Genomic DNA, 17384 nt, shown 5'->3' on the forward strand with positions numbered 1-17384 from the left:
GAGTTTTAAGGGGAAAGGGTAGGCCACACTTGTTTCAACTAGTTAGACTTGACCATCTCTGGTCATTAATGGACCTATTAAGAACCTAGGTAATGGTGAGAACAGAGAAATAGAGAGTTGCTCAATGAGACCATGTTGGGAAGTATAAAGAGATCATACACTGAGTCTGTCTTTACAACATTGACATGGGTTTTAGATTTAAAGAGAGGATGAACTTAGGTATGTATTAATGTTTGAATTACTAAGCAATCTGAGTGTCAATCAAGGTGCAACATGATTGATCATGATCTATGTTCTGGTCCTGAAAGGTGGTTTCATGTTGCTGAAGAAATCATTATTATTATCATCACTGACAGGAGCAATCTGGCTCCCATAAAATGATTCCTCCTGCTCTAAGGTTCAGTCTTGCCATAATTGGCAATCACCTATGTTGGGAGGGTTCAATTTTATGAGGATCCCTTTTGTAATAAAGATGTTTATTATTCACTCAGAACCCAAGGTATTTCAAAGTTTGAAATGATAACTTGTTTTCTAATGCTTTTCGGGGCACAAGAAGAGGAACCTAGAAAAACCAATAGTCAGAGAGACAAGAGACATAGATGCTAAATAAAATAAAAGAATAGAAGCCCGGTTTTTGTTACTTTGAGAAGATAAATATTGTTTTGCAAAAGCTGTTCCCATGTGCCTGTCATATAACTAGATAGTGATTGCTTCGTAGTGATGGGAGGTAGAAAGTTTTGCCCAAAAGTGGCATAAAGAAATCCTCTTGGAATGATGGAAATGTTCCATGGCAGTATTTCAATGGTGATTACATGGCTTTATACAATCTTACAAATGGGTTAATGGAAAGAGTTTTGATGTGTGCATTTCATTGTATATAACGTGTAACTCCAAATGAATTTAAAGTACAAAACGATAGGAGAAAAAGGGAAGTCAAGTACAAAAGAGCTGCCCATAGAGCACATCCCATGTGTAGCCCGGACATCACATCTTAGTTTGTACTCATGAAATTCCAGTCTTTTTCCTTCCCCTGTTTTGTGAAAAACTGGTATCCTTGGCAATTTTTAACTAATTTTGAACTCTCCCTGTATTTTTTTTTATTTTCCTTTTTCTTTTTTGACATCATGAAATGCTTTTAATTATGGAATGGCAGTCTCTTGATTCTGTTTCTGTGAAATCATGATTAGGTTTAATAAACCCTTGAAAAGAATAGAAAACAAAGCCATAAAATTGAGCAGCCAACATTTTCAGGCATTAGCTTTAACTGTTAGAGCCATGATGTCTGTCTCACCCTATTAGATAGCAAGTTAAATATTAGCCATTTAAATATTGGCAATGACCACTTCCTCATATTCCACAACTTGTAAAACCACAAACTTAAACTTCAGGACTCTAATTACTAGTCAGAGAAATGGGATCTGAGGCATGCCTCTGGCTCAGAGTGAAGATGTAACATCCTAAACTGCCTTAATGACTGTGGCTCAGAAGGTCCTAAGCCCCTAAGAGATTATCCAAATGGTTCTGCTACTTGCCTAGACAGAACCTTAGTAAATCTGCCCTGCAGATGTTCAAAACAGCATTTGACTTTCCTAAAATGTAAATTGTCACAATGGTCTCTCTAGCTAAGGTTTATCCTTAGGGCATGAGACCATTTTCCTCCATAACAGTCTGTTTGTTGACTGTCCACTCTCAACTTTTATGATGCACACTTTATAATAAATCATTCCTGTACTCTACATTACAGTCTGTGTAAGTCATCTGATTGCTTTGGTGGAGATAACCACCATGTCTAAGAAGCACAGGGAAGGACAGAAGGAGATTCCAGTATTCTCTGGCATTATTATTAGGTAGACATGAGAAAACATCTATTCACCTGTAGAGGAAACCAAAGCAGACCAAAGTAAGAATAATACCAAAGTCTAACTTGGTGAACCGATAAATTTTATTGGGCTTACTCACAGGGATATGGATAAGAGGTTACTTACAGGATCAAAAATTACTCAAAGACACCTCCATCACCACAGCCCACCCAGCATAGATGACAACAGCTGAAAGCTGGGGACATGGAGGTCACTGCAGCTCTACAGGCTGGAAAGTATCCTTTCCAAACAGGTTTTGGGTTTGAACATCTTCCCGGCAGTTCAGCTTGTCTGAGCATCTCTTAGCAGCCCTTATCACTTATATATGCATGGAAAGGGCGGGTCTTAGTGAATCTGATCAGTTTCAGTGACTTCTTGAATTTCTTTTGAGTTGTTTGCTTCCTCATATCTACTTCCTCATATTTAGTGAATTTCCCTGCAAGACAAAATGCTTCAACTCAACATCCTATTATTTTACTTTCCTGCATCTTGTTCTAAAATATCCTTGGTTTACCTCCTCTTAATATCCTTTTCTAAGTAGCTTCCCTCAAAGGAAGGTTTTAATCACAGGGGAAGAGTCTATAAAACCCTCAGACATACATTTTAGTGTTTTCACCTGATCACAATTCAAATTGTTTTTATCTTAATTCTATTCAAGTATGCATTCTCCTCTCTTGGCTTGAGATCATTGAATTCCCTGCTCTATTAAGCTTATGAGTTCCCTCTGTTGCACACACTCGCTACCCTGCTTCTGGCATCTCACTGCTTCCTTCATGGTTAAGTTCCTTGGGTTACTCATCTCACTCCATTTAACTTAAAGTTCCTGCTATATTTATGCTAACCTAACTCAGGTGCCCTTTTCTAACGAAGGCTGATTACATTTATGCAATATTTTCTAGATGCCTGTATTGATGTGTATATTCTATATCAAATAGGGAATGCTAGATCTCAAATAATGTCAATAACATATTCTGGATAATGTAATAACTGGGTGCTAAAGGGAAGGTAGAGATTCTCTTGAGGCCATTGGCCTTTGATCCATTGTGATCAAAGTGGCTCTTCCATTTTTGCTTTTCTCCAAATCTTTCCAGATCCTTACAAGAAAGAAATCATGCCCCACCTTTACTACAAATTAATAGAAAAATAAAGAAAAGTGAAAATTGGTCACTGCTAGCCAAGGCAACCCTGAGATCAGGTGAAGCAGGCTTCCCCCAGCTTCTGAATTACCGACTGAGTGGTAGATGCACTGGGTGTACACTGTTGCTTTTCCTTTCTCTTGTAGATATATAATTAACATACCATTAATACCTATTGATTCGCATCTCAGATATATCCTTCATAACTGGAAGAAATTTGATTCTAAAATCTTATAAGAAAGGTGTTAATTTGACCTGAGGAGTTGTTTTTTTAAAATACCATTTATAAACAAGTAGAGGGTGGTTTATTGTAATAACCCAGCATTAAGCAAATAATGTAAACAGTAATTGTAAATTAAATGCCAAAGTAGTAACTATTCACAAAACACCCAATGAAAGCTCACAGGGAGAGAGAAAAAAAGGCACACAGACTCCTTTCAGTCTTATCAAGAGACTTAGCATCAGTTCTGACTTCTCTGCCAGAGGAAACTGGCAAATAAATGGTGATTCTGTTTTGAGACATGTCACAGGAAGACAAAACCGTGTATCTAGACATCTTTGGAAGATATGTTGCCTTTAATACGGAAAAAATAAAGACACTGAGATTACTCTCTCAAAGATTGAAAGACTCTCAGGTTGTAGACCAGAGCGGGATCGCTCCTGGTAGTCTTTCAATTCTATTCTCATTAAATCTAGGAGAAGTCTTACTGTCACAGTAGTGGGGCCTCCGACTCTTTTTTAATCTCATATCCTAGGCAATTAGTGTCTGATTCTTGTCAGTTGATGGGCCTCAGTGTGACTCCCATGATCAAGCATATCACTTTACCATTAGGATATAAAATAATTTACTCCTTAGCCTTGCTTTTCTATTAATACTGGAGTGTCCCTTTCTTTATTGTGAAGATACCTATTGATAAACGGGAATCTGAGTTTACTTCAAATCCTACAAAATCCTTAAGTAATGGCTGTGACCATTTCACCTGATGGGATACAGTTCTCGAAGGTCTCCCCATTAAACCCCAAGAACGGCTACCAACATATCAGGTATGACCATCATAGCCCTATCAGTTACAGGCAGATTAAAGCATTCTTATGTTATTCTTAACCGTAAAGATTATTTTTTTCCAATTCAAAACCCCAGCATGACTCTAATCTCTGATCAGTAAATTTCCCTATTATGGGAATTTTTGTTTCTGCCAAGTCACCGTGTAATGCCCCAAACTAACCATTAAAATTAGTCTTCAGTCTCACCTTCTGAGCTTTCTGCAACGCCAGAGTGTTTTCTCCCTGATCACTTCTCTGTAACTAAATCTCCAGGAATCAGACACTATCTTCATCCTCTAAGATCTCGGTCCTGCAGAAATACTGAACTAGCTAATCAGACTTCTAGTTAAAAGAATTTACTGTGAGAATCATCTTACCTGCAGGTAATGTTACCAAAAACCTTTTCGCTTCCCATTAGGCTCTAAATTGAAGCTTAAGCTTCATGGATGCCCTTTGTATATTTAAGTGTGATTCTAGTTGTTAAAGCCTGATATTTAAGACGGTTTGTCTCCAGACTCAGTGAATTCCCATAGGTTGCTTAAGAATATGAGTTCCAGAACCAGCCTCTGTGTTGGGAAAATAAACCAAACTCCATTTTCCACAGAGAACCGGTGCAAGTGCAAAATAAAACTTAGAAGGAAAGCCTTCAGGGCCAACAATTAACTCCTCTTTGGAAAGTCCCTCTGTCTGTTCTTTTATCTTTTCCTACATCCATCAAGGTACTAGGCATGCCATCAGTCTTGAGCTGTGCCTTAGAAAAGGACATCTGTGAAGGAAACCTCCAAGGAATGCCAACCCCTGCCCGCCATCCACCCCACATCAACCCCAGCCAAAAACCCTTGGTAAAGTGAGCACTTCAGCAGCCTTAAATGTCTGCTTAAAGGAGCAAAGTAAAAACGTGACTTTTGCTCCTCCCTCATTTAAAAGATACACCTTGCTATCTCTCTGCCTTGTGTTCCTCAGTCTTTTCTTTTTTCTTCTATGTCCATATTAACAAGCTGTAAATTACCTTGCCAATTTACCTTTGGCATGACATCACTGGTCCTAAATGTTTTCCATTGGTAAGGTCATTCAGTTTCCATTTTTATTCCATCCATAGGACTAGAAGACATTATATTCACCCAAAGGGCTCCAAACCACACTTACCAGGGAGTTTATCTAATTTTTGGCTTCAGATAGCTTCGTAGTGGCTGTGGGGAGGAGAGTTGACACTTAATGCTGCTACAGAGGTTGAAAGCTGTGTGTATATTTGTCAGAAACATAAGTGAAAATCGCATTTTGCATTATGTGAAAAGCATACTGTCAGACTGGGGATAAAGTAATGCTTGTGAGATATGTTAGGGAACCAGTCCCCAGGCAGCTCTGACAGGAAATAATCCTCAGGTTCTGATATGCTAATGAACCAGTTACTGAGTCAATGCTGAGCTGGGAGACCCTGCAGTGAAAAACTAAAGTCCCCTAAAACGATGCAAAAATTTGAACTTTGGAAGCAGCTTGGGATTGCACTGCCCTGTTCCCATGACAAGGCACCAGCTTACCTGTGTCCTGATCTCCATCAGCAAAGGGACTTTGAAACTGGCCGCTGTGTGATGCTGACTCCAGCGACCTTGGAGTTCCTCCAGAACCATTGCTGAATTCACACACACACGCCTGCTTGCTGGCCAGTGCTCTCAAGGACCTTCTGGAACTTTCAACAGTGTTGTCCTCCTGGCCCCACACTGAAGAACTTCTTAGTGGATGCAGCCACGCCTATTCTCAAAGTGCCCTCACTCAATAGGATTCCCCAGCAGAAGGCTGCAGCATTTCCGGCCTACCCCCTACCTGGTGAGATGTCTGTTTACATGAGACTACTTTATCTTTATAATGACATAGGGTTGTAAGGACAGAAGCTTACCATAATCTTTATAATAGTATGGTAGTGTAATGAATGTTTGTGTTCACAAACTGAGCACATTCAGAAGGTAAGTCTTGTGTCTCCATCTTAATTGTCAAGTACCTCACAGACCATTGGCAGAGCTAGTCAGACTATTTCTAATAAAATTCCTATGCTGTCTCACCTGCTATATATGGTCTGAAAAAAAATCAAATTCCATTCATTTCAGATACCAGCACTATCCCTTCTAATAGATAGATGATGGAGGAAGGTCATTGGTTAAATAAAAAGAAACTGCTTGGCCCTCATTGGTTAGAAGATAGGTGGGAGGAGTAAACAGAACAGAACGCTGGGAGGAAGAGGAAGTGAGCTCAGACTCCACAGCTCTCCTCTCGGGAGCAGACACCTCAGAGAGACGCCATGCTCCGCTCTCCCGGGCAGACGCCATTCAGCTCCGACCCAGGATGGACCTAGAATCTTCCCGCTAAAACCGGTGCTCACAGATTATTAGAGATGGGTTGATCAGGATATCAGAATTAGCCAGTAAGGGCTAGAGCTAAAGGGCCAAGCAGTGTTTAAATGAATACAGCTTGTGTGTTGTTATTTCTGGTGTAAAGAAATAGCTGTGCGGGAGCCGGGCAGGACGAAAAGCAGGCCCGCCGCCCTTATTGCTACAGATAGATTTTTAATTGGCTCTCTGGATTTTTAGGTAAAAATTAGTTATAACTATTTTAATGTTGATAGTGATTCTGGTTTTGAACCTTGCATACTTAGCTGCTGTCTTGATTTTATCTACTCTAATTTATAGTCTATCTGCTCTGAGATGGTTCTCCACGGCCTGGAAATGAGCAAGGCAAAACTCCTAAATTCGTGTATGTGGCACTGTAACTATAAGTAGTCAGGTTGACTTCATGCCCACCTACTGAAGGATTTTAGAGATTCAGCTCTTGAGGGGATTGTAGCTAGTCAAGATATTACCAGACTCAAAGTTCACTGGTACTAGAATTCTCCCTCGTAATAACTCGTAACACTGGATACTGGAACCATGGGTCTTTATTAACTGATTAAAAATGGGAACTGATTCTTATCTTTAAAAGCAGAAGAACACATACAAAACTTGTTCACTTCAAGTTGTACCATACAAACATGCTACTCTGTGGTCTACTTGCAATTTCTGAGTGTAAGACCAGAGAAGGGAGTCTTACAGGAAACTGTCTTCAAAGTTAAGTACCTACCACCAGCACCCCATTGTTGGGTTGTACTTATCACCACCACTACCAACGCCATTGTATTTATCACCACAACCACCACCACTGTACTTATCACCAACACTACCACCACTGCACACTGGTTTGCTGTTGCATGTTGATTGTATTTGTTTCTCAAATCCTTCACTCTATGTCATATGTTTCAACACTTCTTGTTTGTATAGTAGGTTTATTTTAATAATTCTATCCAATTTTACTTGCCAGAATCTTTGAAACCATTTCAAGTAGTCTCAAGCAGTGATCCTTGGTTTCCATATTGATGATTAAGCTTTCGAGGAATAAACTGAATTCTCCATAGCCTTCCTCAGTTCCTCCCTACCTTTACATGTCTTCTTTATTTGAGTGGGTGACGCCACCATCCTACTTGGTGTTTCTCTCTTTTGTTTGTTTGTTCTGGGTATTTTTGTTATCTTTTTTATTACTTCCAGTATCGTAGGTAAATAGTGCACTGTCGCCTCACACCCTTCTTGTATTTCTTACTTGTACATGCACACATTCTAATGAATATTCCGGAACATTGTTATCCAAAAAATAAATTCTAGCCTTTGTCAAGTTATAAATCCAGTGTAACTTTCTGCTCTACATCAATAGGACATTGCAGAACTAGTTAGCATTTTAATACACCATTGTTAGGTTCCATGCTACAAATCTGTTCTTCTACTTTCTTCAAACTACTGAACCAGTTTAGAGAAATATGTTTTATGCAAGACTCTTAAGAAAGCGCTAAAATAATATTATATCACGTCCAATTATTTTAAGAATGTTTACCTCCTGCTGTGCAAAACCTAATAGTAATTTACTTTTGCCTGAGGCAGTGCAGGGAGTCTTTCTTTGTTTAAATTTCATTTAAAATAAGCCCTTCTGTTCAAAATGATATATCAGGGATGCTGTGGTTCATTAACTCAAGGCCGTAGCAGACTCAAACAGAAACAGTTCTTTTCAATTAACCTATAGATTTTAGATAACTTCCTCCAATTCATTGTCCATTCAGGAAAATGATATGCTTTTGCATTTTATTTTTTTATTTTGGGGTTAATGAGTTTCTTCTGTCACTATCTTTTTCCCATCTTCTCTGGTGCTACAGGAATGAACCCGTGAATCTAACTGTTCCTCCCATGTTCACTCCTCCACAGAGGCTCTTGAAAACGTGGACAGCATTCTCACAGAGTTGGCAGACATGGAGAGTGACCATCCAGCTTTAGACAGCACCTCCTATGGGGCACTGGTTTCAAGGAGGCAAATTGAGAATGGCAAGTCATTCGATGTTACAAGGAAAAAAGACAGAAATGTTTGCAAGGGTCATAAACCAAAAACATAATAACCTATGTTTATTTGTGATGTCTAGAGAATATCATGGTTTATTTCATTAAAAACTGTGGATAATTCAAGGATACACATGCCAAACATGGATGGCTGAGTTTTGAAGTGTGCAAATAAAGTACTCTAAAGTTCTAAAACTTGAGTGTACAAATTTTAACTTCAATGATTCAGATAATTCTGAATTGTTTGTTTATTCTATACCTGCCTGAACAGGATAGCTCATTCTGTCTAGGAGAGAAAGAGAGAGAGAGAGAGAGAGAGAGAGAGAGAGAGAGAGAACAGAGAAAGAGAGACACAGATGCATACAAAGAGTGATACAGAGAGACAGAGATGGAGATGAGAGAGAAACAGAGCAAAAAGGAGCAGAGAGAAGCAAAGATATACAGACGGACACATACATACACAGAGGCAGAGAGAAAGAGAACAAAGAGAATAGATTTGTGCTTTGATTCATTGCTGGGTGATTTCACCTTACAGAAGAGGGGAGGACTGGTTACTAACAAACAATGGCATGCTTTAGCAATACTTATTATGCCCTTCGTAAGGCATAGGGAGTTCAGCAACAACACAAAACTTGGATGAGAGTCTTTGATTGGTGACTTGATGTACACCAAGCAGCTATACTGGCTATGAGCATGTACCCTTCACAATCCTGCCACAATACACCTACCAAAAGGAAGCACGGATTTCAAGTTATCACTGCGCTGACATATTTAAACTCTAAAATTAATGTGAACCAAATTGTAGGAAAAATATGTAATGAATGCAGTATACAACATGGGATGTTATCATACAACCCAACCAATAAATGAATGAAGCAGTTAGTAAAAATATATGCACATAATGATTTTTGATAAAACAATGAGCCGATTCTGATGTAACTGACTCATTCAGAGTGTGACGACTCAAACTATAGAGAAATTCTGTTCTGAGAAATTCAGACCCAAGACTGAAAAGCAAATGTGTGTTTTCACACTTTGATTTAATGCTGTAACTTTTGTCCCAGACTGTACTTTTCTGCAGAGCTGCAATCTGTGTCTGTCTTGGAGATGGTGGCTCTCACTGTAGCTGCCAGTCTTTCGAGAGACCTGCATAAGAAAAATGTAATAAAATATGTAGGTATTCAGTGACATTTTTTAATGTTCCCAAAATGTACTTACAGGGCAGTCAGGGCATAGTCAAAAGAAATGTATGGTTATTTGTTATTTACCATATTGAACACAAAATGAATTTCTTTGTGTTTGAGTCCCTGCATGTCCCCGTGACCTAGCATCCAGTCTTAGGGTGTAGCTTCTATGGAGAGTCTTTTCCTGGCACGAACTCCAAGGGAGTCATCTTCCTCCCAGGACCTCTTATGTCCCTTGCATGCCTATCTCTTCAGTGCTGTCCAACTTGCTGATGCAGTTTTGCTTGTTTGCTTTGGTGTTGCATCTATTACACCTGCAGCCCTCTGCACAGCCTCCTGCAGTCCCTCCTGACTTCTGGAATTTCTGGACATTTGACATCAGGTTGCCTTTACTGGATATTTATTTTTCATGTCTTTTACTGTTATCTATAACAGAAGGATGACAGAAGACGTCTTTGTAATCATAAGGAGACTGTTAGTTATCAAAAGGAAAACCAAACTGGGCCCTTCACTTCTTCTGAGTGGGATGCTTGTAAAAGGGGAAATTCTTTGTTGATGTTTGTTTCTCAAAGCAATGGCTGAAATATTCACTGAGTCTTAAATGACTCTTTTCTTTCCCTGAGCCTCTCTTGTCACAAGACTCATTGACCCTTGATTACTGCACTGAACTGTGTTTCACAACATGAGATGATAACAGTCTTTAAAATAATATTTGTCTTGGAGTGAAGATGCAGAAATAGCTAATGCGATGGGGAAGAATGGAACAAGAGCCTTGACTCACTCCTCCCAGAATCACTTCACTTTCTTTATCAATTTGTAACTGAAATCGTGGCTCAGATGTGCAAATGTATTCCAGATATTTCAAATAGTTTACAGGGCTTAATATAGTAACACACAATAACATTGAGTATATTTATCAGAATCACTTTGTAATTATTTCCCCTCTAATTTTACAACTCATACTGGTATTTTCTTTTCTTTTCTTTTTTTTTTTTTTTGTGGTGTCTAGTTCACAAAAGATTATCCTCTTATCTCACTTGGAGAACAATTTTGAAAAAACAACATCTCCGAGTGTAAGGCTTCCCCATCAGACTGATGAGCTGTGAGTGGTGTGGAGAAAGAAAGGAACAGCTGGACAATTTCTGTCTGAGCCTGATGGGAAATTTGTCATGTTTTAGGCCAAGAATTCACAGAAGCATAATACACAGCAGAGGGTCACTAAAAGTTTTAGGCCTGTGTTTTTCCAATAAAGTAGAATTCCAGGAATGGAAATGAATGGTCTGGGCGTCATACCTTAGTTTGAAGAATTGTCTTCAGATACCTAAGACGCATTAGAGGTTCATCAAAGGCTATTTACACTTACTTCTCACAATATGGGTTATAATTCCTGAGGGGCAGGAGAACGAGGAAATTGGAGACAATATAAAAAGGGGGAGAAAGAGTGCAAACTGCAAATTTCAAATGAGGGAATTAGTTTGTGTGGTTGTCAGCTGACTGAGGGAGGTTTGTGGAGAAATGAATTCCCTTATCCTGGATTTTCTCGGCAGCTGTCACTTTCTTCACAAAGGCTGCTGGTTTTAACTATGGATTTAGGATTTTTTTAAATTAAGGTATTCAATAATATCCATCTATCTAATTTGGGCAGGTCATTAGCTGTGGGGTAGTGTGTCACTTTATAAAGCATCTCTCCTGGGCACGTGTTATGATCAGATGGAGCCCCGAGCACTCAGGAGGATTTGAGTAGCAGGATGAGCTGACTTGATTATGGCACAGTCTATACAATCATGTGGACAATACTGATTGATACTTGGAGATAAGCTATAAAATGAGAATAATGAAAAACCAACTATAAAATCAGCATAAGAAAATTTTGAGATCTCTTACTCTGTGTTTGCCCCATCCTATGTATTTCTGTGAATTTATTTTTTTTTTACTTTTTATTTACTTTGAATTCTCCTGACGGTATCGTGTACCTCCAAATTATGTGCAATGCAGGCACCCGAATCAGGACTTTTTGTTGTTATTCTATGAGCACAGCAGCATTTAACACAAACACAGTTTATGTGGAGGATGTGACCACATTTGTATTTTAAGTGTCCTCAACATGTTACAGACCCACAGTGTGGTAATGTATTTAATGTTGGCCCCATGTAAGAACTGGATCAGGCGGACCTTGACTCACAACTGTATGATTCACTTGTAGGTTCATGTTCAGTAGGGTGTAGTCAGTGGTGAGAGGTTTAGCACATCTTTAGGCAAGGTCTATTTGGAGAAAGTAAGCCATTGCTGGCCTACTAGGCGGGTTTTGCCTTCTCTCCCTTCTCCCCTCTTTGCCTCTTCATTTTAGCCAAGTCTCAGTGAGTAGTCCGGTTCCACCATGCGGTCACCATCATGCGGCTCTGCTGTACCACAATAAAAGCAGTGGAGACAACTGACCATGGTTGGATGCCTCTGGACCAGTCACCAAAACAAGCCCTCCTTCCTTTAAACTGATTTTCCGGAGCACATTTTCAAAGTGAGAGATATCAGATTAATACAATCAGGGGACGTAGCAAATGCAGATGCAATCATGGAAGCTGTGTTCATGATGCCTTGGAATTGATGCAAAATAGTTGTCATGAAGCCCTTTCTGAACAAAGTCCTCAGGTTTGACAGTGGTTCAGATTGGCTCAATTTACCTTATCATTTTGCATTTTGAAGTTTATTACTCATTTCTTATTTCCTTTTAAATCTGATCTGCACAGTGGTAAATATCCTCGGGTTATGCATTTTTTTGTCATTGTTTTCTTTCTCATTTTTTTCCTGGTAAGCAGTTAGTTACTTTAAAAATGATAGAACAAAAAATATATTTTGTGTTATTTCATTAAAAAGTTTGAAACTTTATTGTTAATATGAAACTGTTTGAAATAACAATCTTAAAATACTTTGTTGCAATATTCTCCTGGTAAATAATACTCTATCACAATATTTCTCAAACTTGATGGGGATAAAGCGAATTAAGTAGAGAGATCATAGGATTAAGGGGCCTATTAGCGGGTAGAAGGGATGGCTAAGTCAAATGAAAGGTTATGAAAAGGTCATACAGAAGGCTACGATATCAAGCTCATTTGAAAAAAATAATCAAATGTGTACTACAATTCATACAATCTGAAAGAAAAAAAAAAGAGTAAGTGGAGTTGGAGTCCTTGAAGGAGGGGATGAGTTCTAGGTCAATCTTAACCATGAATATATAAAAACTTCATTGAAATCTGTTAGTTAATAAGGTAATTTCAAAATCTAGCTTTAAAACATGAATTAAAATGAAGGTACCCTACATGAGAAGAAAATGATGCTCCAAGAAGACATTGCCTATTATACCAAAATTGTAATGAAAGACATGGTTATTTTCTTTCTGAGATGTCTACAAAAACATTGCAGGCTATTGTGGTCAACTTTGATTATCGAGTATAACTATAAGGAAATTCTTATTGTTGAAGACAACACATGCTTTCCTTGCAATAACCCATCTCAGCTCTAGTAGGAAACTTACTGCCTACTGCCTAGTTTTCCTAGTTAAAGAAAGTAATATGCAGGATGAGAAAAGACACCAACAGAAAAGAGATATCTGTGGTTTTACCCAGTACTGAGTTCCGAATGCTATTAATATGAAATTGCAAGGCAAGATGTGCATTCTGGCACAACAGTGATGCTATGGGCTAACTAGCTGATTCCTGCCTGGATTTCAGATATGTTCCATAGGAGGGAATTTTATATGATGGGCTATAATCCTCGTCTAAAACTCATAGCTGGGGATGTCATATGTTCTGGGGAGTACTTTGCCTTATAACTGTGTATGTTGAGATCCATAGACCTGGGCTGCTCTCATCATTAGTTAGAGAAGTTTCTTTTTCTATTGGTGACAGTTAACACAGTCGATCAGAATATAATAAGGACTCACTCTGAAATGATTGCCTTTATCAATCTCCATCTCCCCCACTGAAGCTTAGGGAGCATTAAGGAATAGGAAGGAGAATGCAAGAACTAGAAGATAGGGAGGAGCATCGTCAAATACTAGCTTGTGAATATGTCATGCCTGCTCCACTTGTGAACAGCTCCAAATATAGTCATCTACACAAGACCTTGATTTTGTGATTAAGCCCGTCAGCATCACCAGGTAGTTAGCAAAGATGATCTCTAAGCCCAACCTTTTACTATTTTCCACTGATAGCTGTAAGAGAGGATTGACCATCAGTAACAGTGCTCTAATGGATAACTCCATATCCATGCATATATGGGTAACCATATTGGAGTTTGAAATTTACCACAAAGAAGAGCGATATGAGCAGAAGAAAGGAGAGGAGGAGAAGACAAGGAGTAGGAGAAGAGGAGGAGAAAATGTTAGGAAGGAGTTTGGGGAACATAAAGAAACCAGGGACAAGAAATGGTGAACAGGGTAAACATATTTACATTTCATTATATACATGTATGGAATTTTCAAAGAGTAAAAAATGAAGAATTTAAAAGAACATATAACAAAGCAGTTTAAACTGACTTCTTTAGTATTAGTTTTTGTGAAAGGAGGTTAATTAAAAATTAGGCAGTACACTTTATTTCTAGTCTGAGGTAATAGATAATGTTGAGGAAATAATCTGTTAGCAAATCTGCAGTTCTGTGAGGAAAACACCTGAAATAACACTGTCTTGCACTTGAGGGAAGATAGCCGCAAGTCCTGCAGAACTGGCTTTCTAGATGTCCACTGGGAGATGTTGGATGACAGAGCAATGAAGAAGTTACACTGCCTTCTGCATAAAGTGTGAGAGGAAAGGGTATAGGCTGGAATGTGAGGTGGGCTTTGCAGAAGTAAGAAGAATAGTGATGATTGCATTTGTTCTCCTATTTTTAAGTAAATAATTTGATTGGCTTTTAGCAAGTGTTTTGTTTAATATGACTTTTAAAGAAGAGTATTTGAAAATATTAATCAGTAAAATATGCTAGACTGGTGGTTTTGTTCTAAGTTTGTTAATTATGTTCCAGTCTTTTGAAAGATTGACTATCCCACAAGTCATTATAAGATGGAGACTACTCAGCCAAGTTTTGTTCTGTTATTGGTCACATTAACTTACCAATAACATTGAAAATATGAACAGAGCAAAACTTGAGAATATGTATGTTTCATTAGTGAGTAAAGCAGTCAGGTATCTACTAGTAGCTTAACTCAATCAAATGCTGAGGTCTTTTCTGGGCAATAACTGCTTGCTGTGCAAGCATGAGAGGACACACACTTGATGTCTTAATGCCAGAGCAGAGACACGAGCCTTCACAGTCATCTGGCCAGCTAACATAGACATATCAGTAAGGGACAGATATGGGAAAAAAAAAAACTTCTTTAAAAAAATCCATGGTGGGTGTGGCCATGGGTAGCTATGCCTCAGGGACTGATCCCATACCAATTTGCATTTGAACAGTATTCACTAACAAAAACAAAAAAAATAAAATAAAATAAACACCATGAAGTTACCCTGGGAAGGTGTTGTACACAGATGGGATTATTATAAGGCTATAATGAATGTATATGTGTATATATATAGATATAGACAAAAAAATGAAAGAGTAAAATATGATAAGAAGGAAAGCAATTGAGAAAGATACCTAGTATCTCTCACCTCAACATACATACTCACATGAGTATATATACCCTGCCTCTCTCTCTCACACACACACATGTATATATATATATATATATATATATATATATATGCATATATATGTGGATATACTATATGTATATTAGTATAGATTAGTACATATATACTAATATGTGCAAACTATATGCTGTACACATATTGTAAACAAACACACAATGTTAGATTCCTTTGGATTTATTTAATCTTAATTTATAAATCCACAGTGAATGATTTAACATTCATCTGATTTACTTCATCTGATGATTTACTTCATCTGATATATAGATCTACAACTGGCTATTCAAATCTCTGATCTGGTTACTCTGTGGGGTTCAGTATCTACGAATGAGCAATATCCACAGTGTCACCTCAGCCCCAAAACCTTACCAGGCTGGCCTATCAAATGGGCCAAGTCAGTTTCTTTATTAACCAATGGCCTTTCTCCATCATTTTCCCTTTTTTCTGTTTAAACAAAAAAACAAAAAAACAAAAAAAAGGAAGGCTTTAACTTTAACATAGCAAAATTAAATAACAAAACAGTTATCAAGAAACTCAAATTTTTTTTCTTATAAAATTTACTTTTCTCTAGCCCCTTTCTGCCCTGTTTCTACATCTGTCTAACTAAAATTAAAGCTTACTGAGTGCACCGCTATGTGCTTGTATTTATTTTGCCTCTCAACACCAGGATAATGAGAAAACGTAACAAAATTTGAATGACAATCTAGAAAGTAACCAATCTTGACAGCTGTTATGTGCACTGCAATTGAAGCTGACTAATTTTCATAGGTCTTTGTTAAAGTAGAGAAAAATCTATGGATGAGAAACCAAAGACAAAATCATACAGGAGTATGAAGATTGTGATCATGACTTTGAAATCTTCTAGAGGAAACAGAAAACTATCAAACAAAAACTCTAGAGACAAACTTAAAGATTACCATAATATAAATAAAAAGTGTGCAATAAATAAAATAATAAATAAGAGTTACAAATTAAGCAGATAATTACTAATAACTATATGACAGACTGTTTCCCTGCTGAGAAGATTTCATTGATGCTTCCTGGAACTACAGTGACAGCATCTTCGAGAAGAAAGGCACCTCTGTCCCTGAGTTCACTACCACTTGTCTCAAAGACATTCTTTAAGTAATCTCTTCCCACTGAGGCATGTCATGCTTGATATAGATTATCCCAACTGGGTTTCATGATGAGGACTGGTACCTGACGCATGTAATGTTTGTTGTCGGCTGTCCCATATGTTCCATGATGAGGCCTGATGACAAACAGAACCAAATCTTCTGTCATGGGAGTTGAGCATCAGTTTATTTGAGAATTTATGCAACAGAATTCAACAGTGTTTTGGAGTTGTGACCCCATAGTATCTCACTTTTGTGGATATATAGGTGCTCTTCTCTCAGCAATAAACAATACTTTTAGTTTTTATGAATGTAAAATATAATTAGCATAAAATGTTATTATCCAGCACTTTAAACCTCCTTTAATATTCAGTGGCTGCCATTATTACTCTAAGATGCTACATTTTCTGACTGGCGTGAGTAGTTCAAGTTAACCCAAAATAAAAAAATAAATAAATAAAATAAAAAAGCTGATTTCCCATTATTTAAATGGAAAAATTATACAACTATCCCCTGATGATATGGATCATCATTTATTCAATACCAAGATTTTTTTGTTGTTGTTTTTTGAGACAGGGTTTCTCTGTGGTTTTGGAGCCTGTCCTGGAACTAGCTCTTGTAGACCAGGCTGGTCTCGAACTCACAGAGATCCGCCTGCCTCTGCCTCCCAAGTGCTGGGATTAAAGGCGTGCATGCACCACCACCGCCAGGCAATACCAAGATTATTTAATTTTAGATTTTACCATCTTAGAAAATGTTTACCTTTCAATGTGTTCATTGCACATTTTGGCATAAATAGGTACTTGCCTATAAACTACTAAAAATTCGCACATTCCTGGTCTCTGAAAACAACATGGAAAACCAGATAAATCCAACCTGCTCTACTCCAGTAAGGGACCAGAGTGCACACACTTTACATCTTCTGAGAGAAAGAATAGCTTACATTTACTTAGTACAACAAT

This window comes from Microtus oregoni, unplaced genomic scaffold, assembly GCF_018167655.1.
Source record: "Microtus oregoni isolate MIOR12 unplaced genomic scaffold, Mior012 000044F_ref0000062, whole genome shotgun sequence".
Taxonomy (NCBI): domain Eukaryota; kingdom Metazoa; phylum Chordata; class Mammalia; order Rodentia; family Cricetidae; genus Microtus; species Microtus oregoni.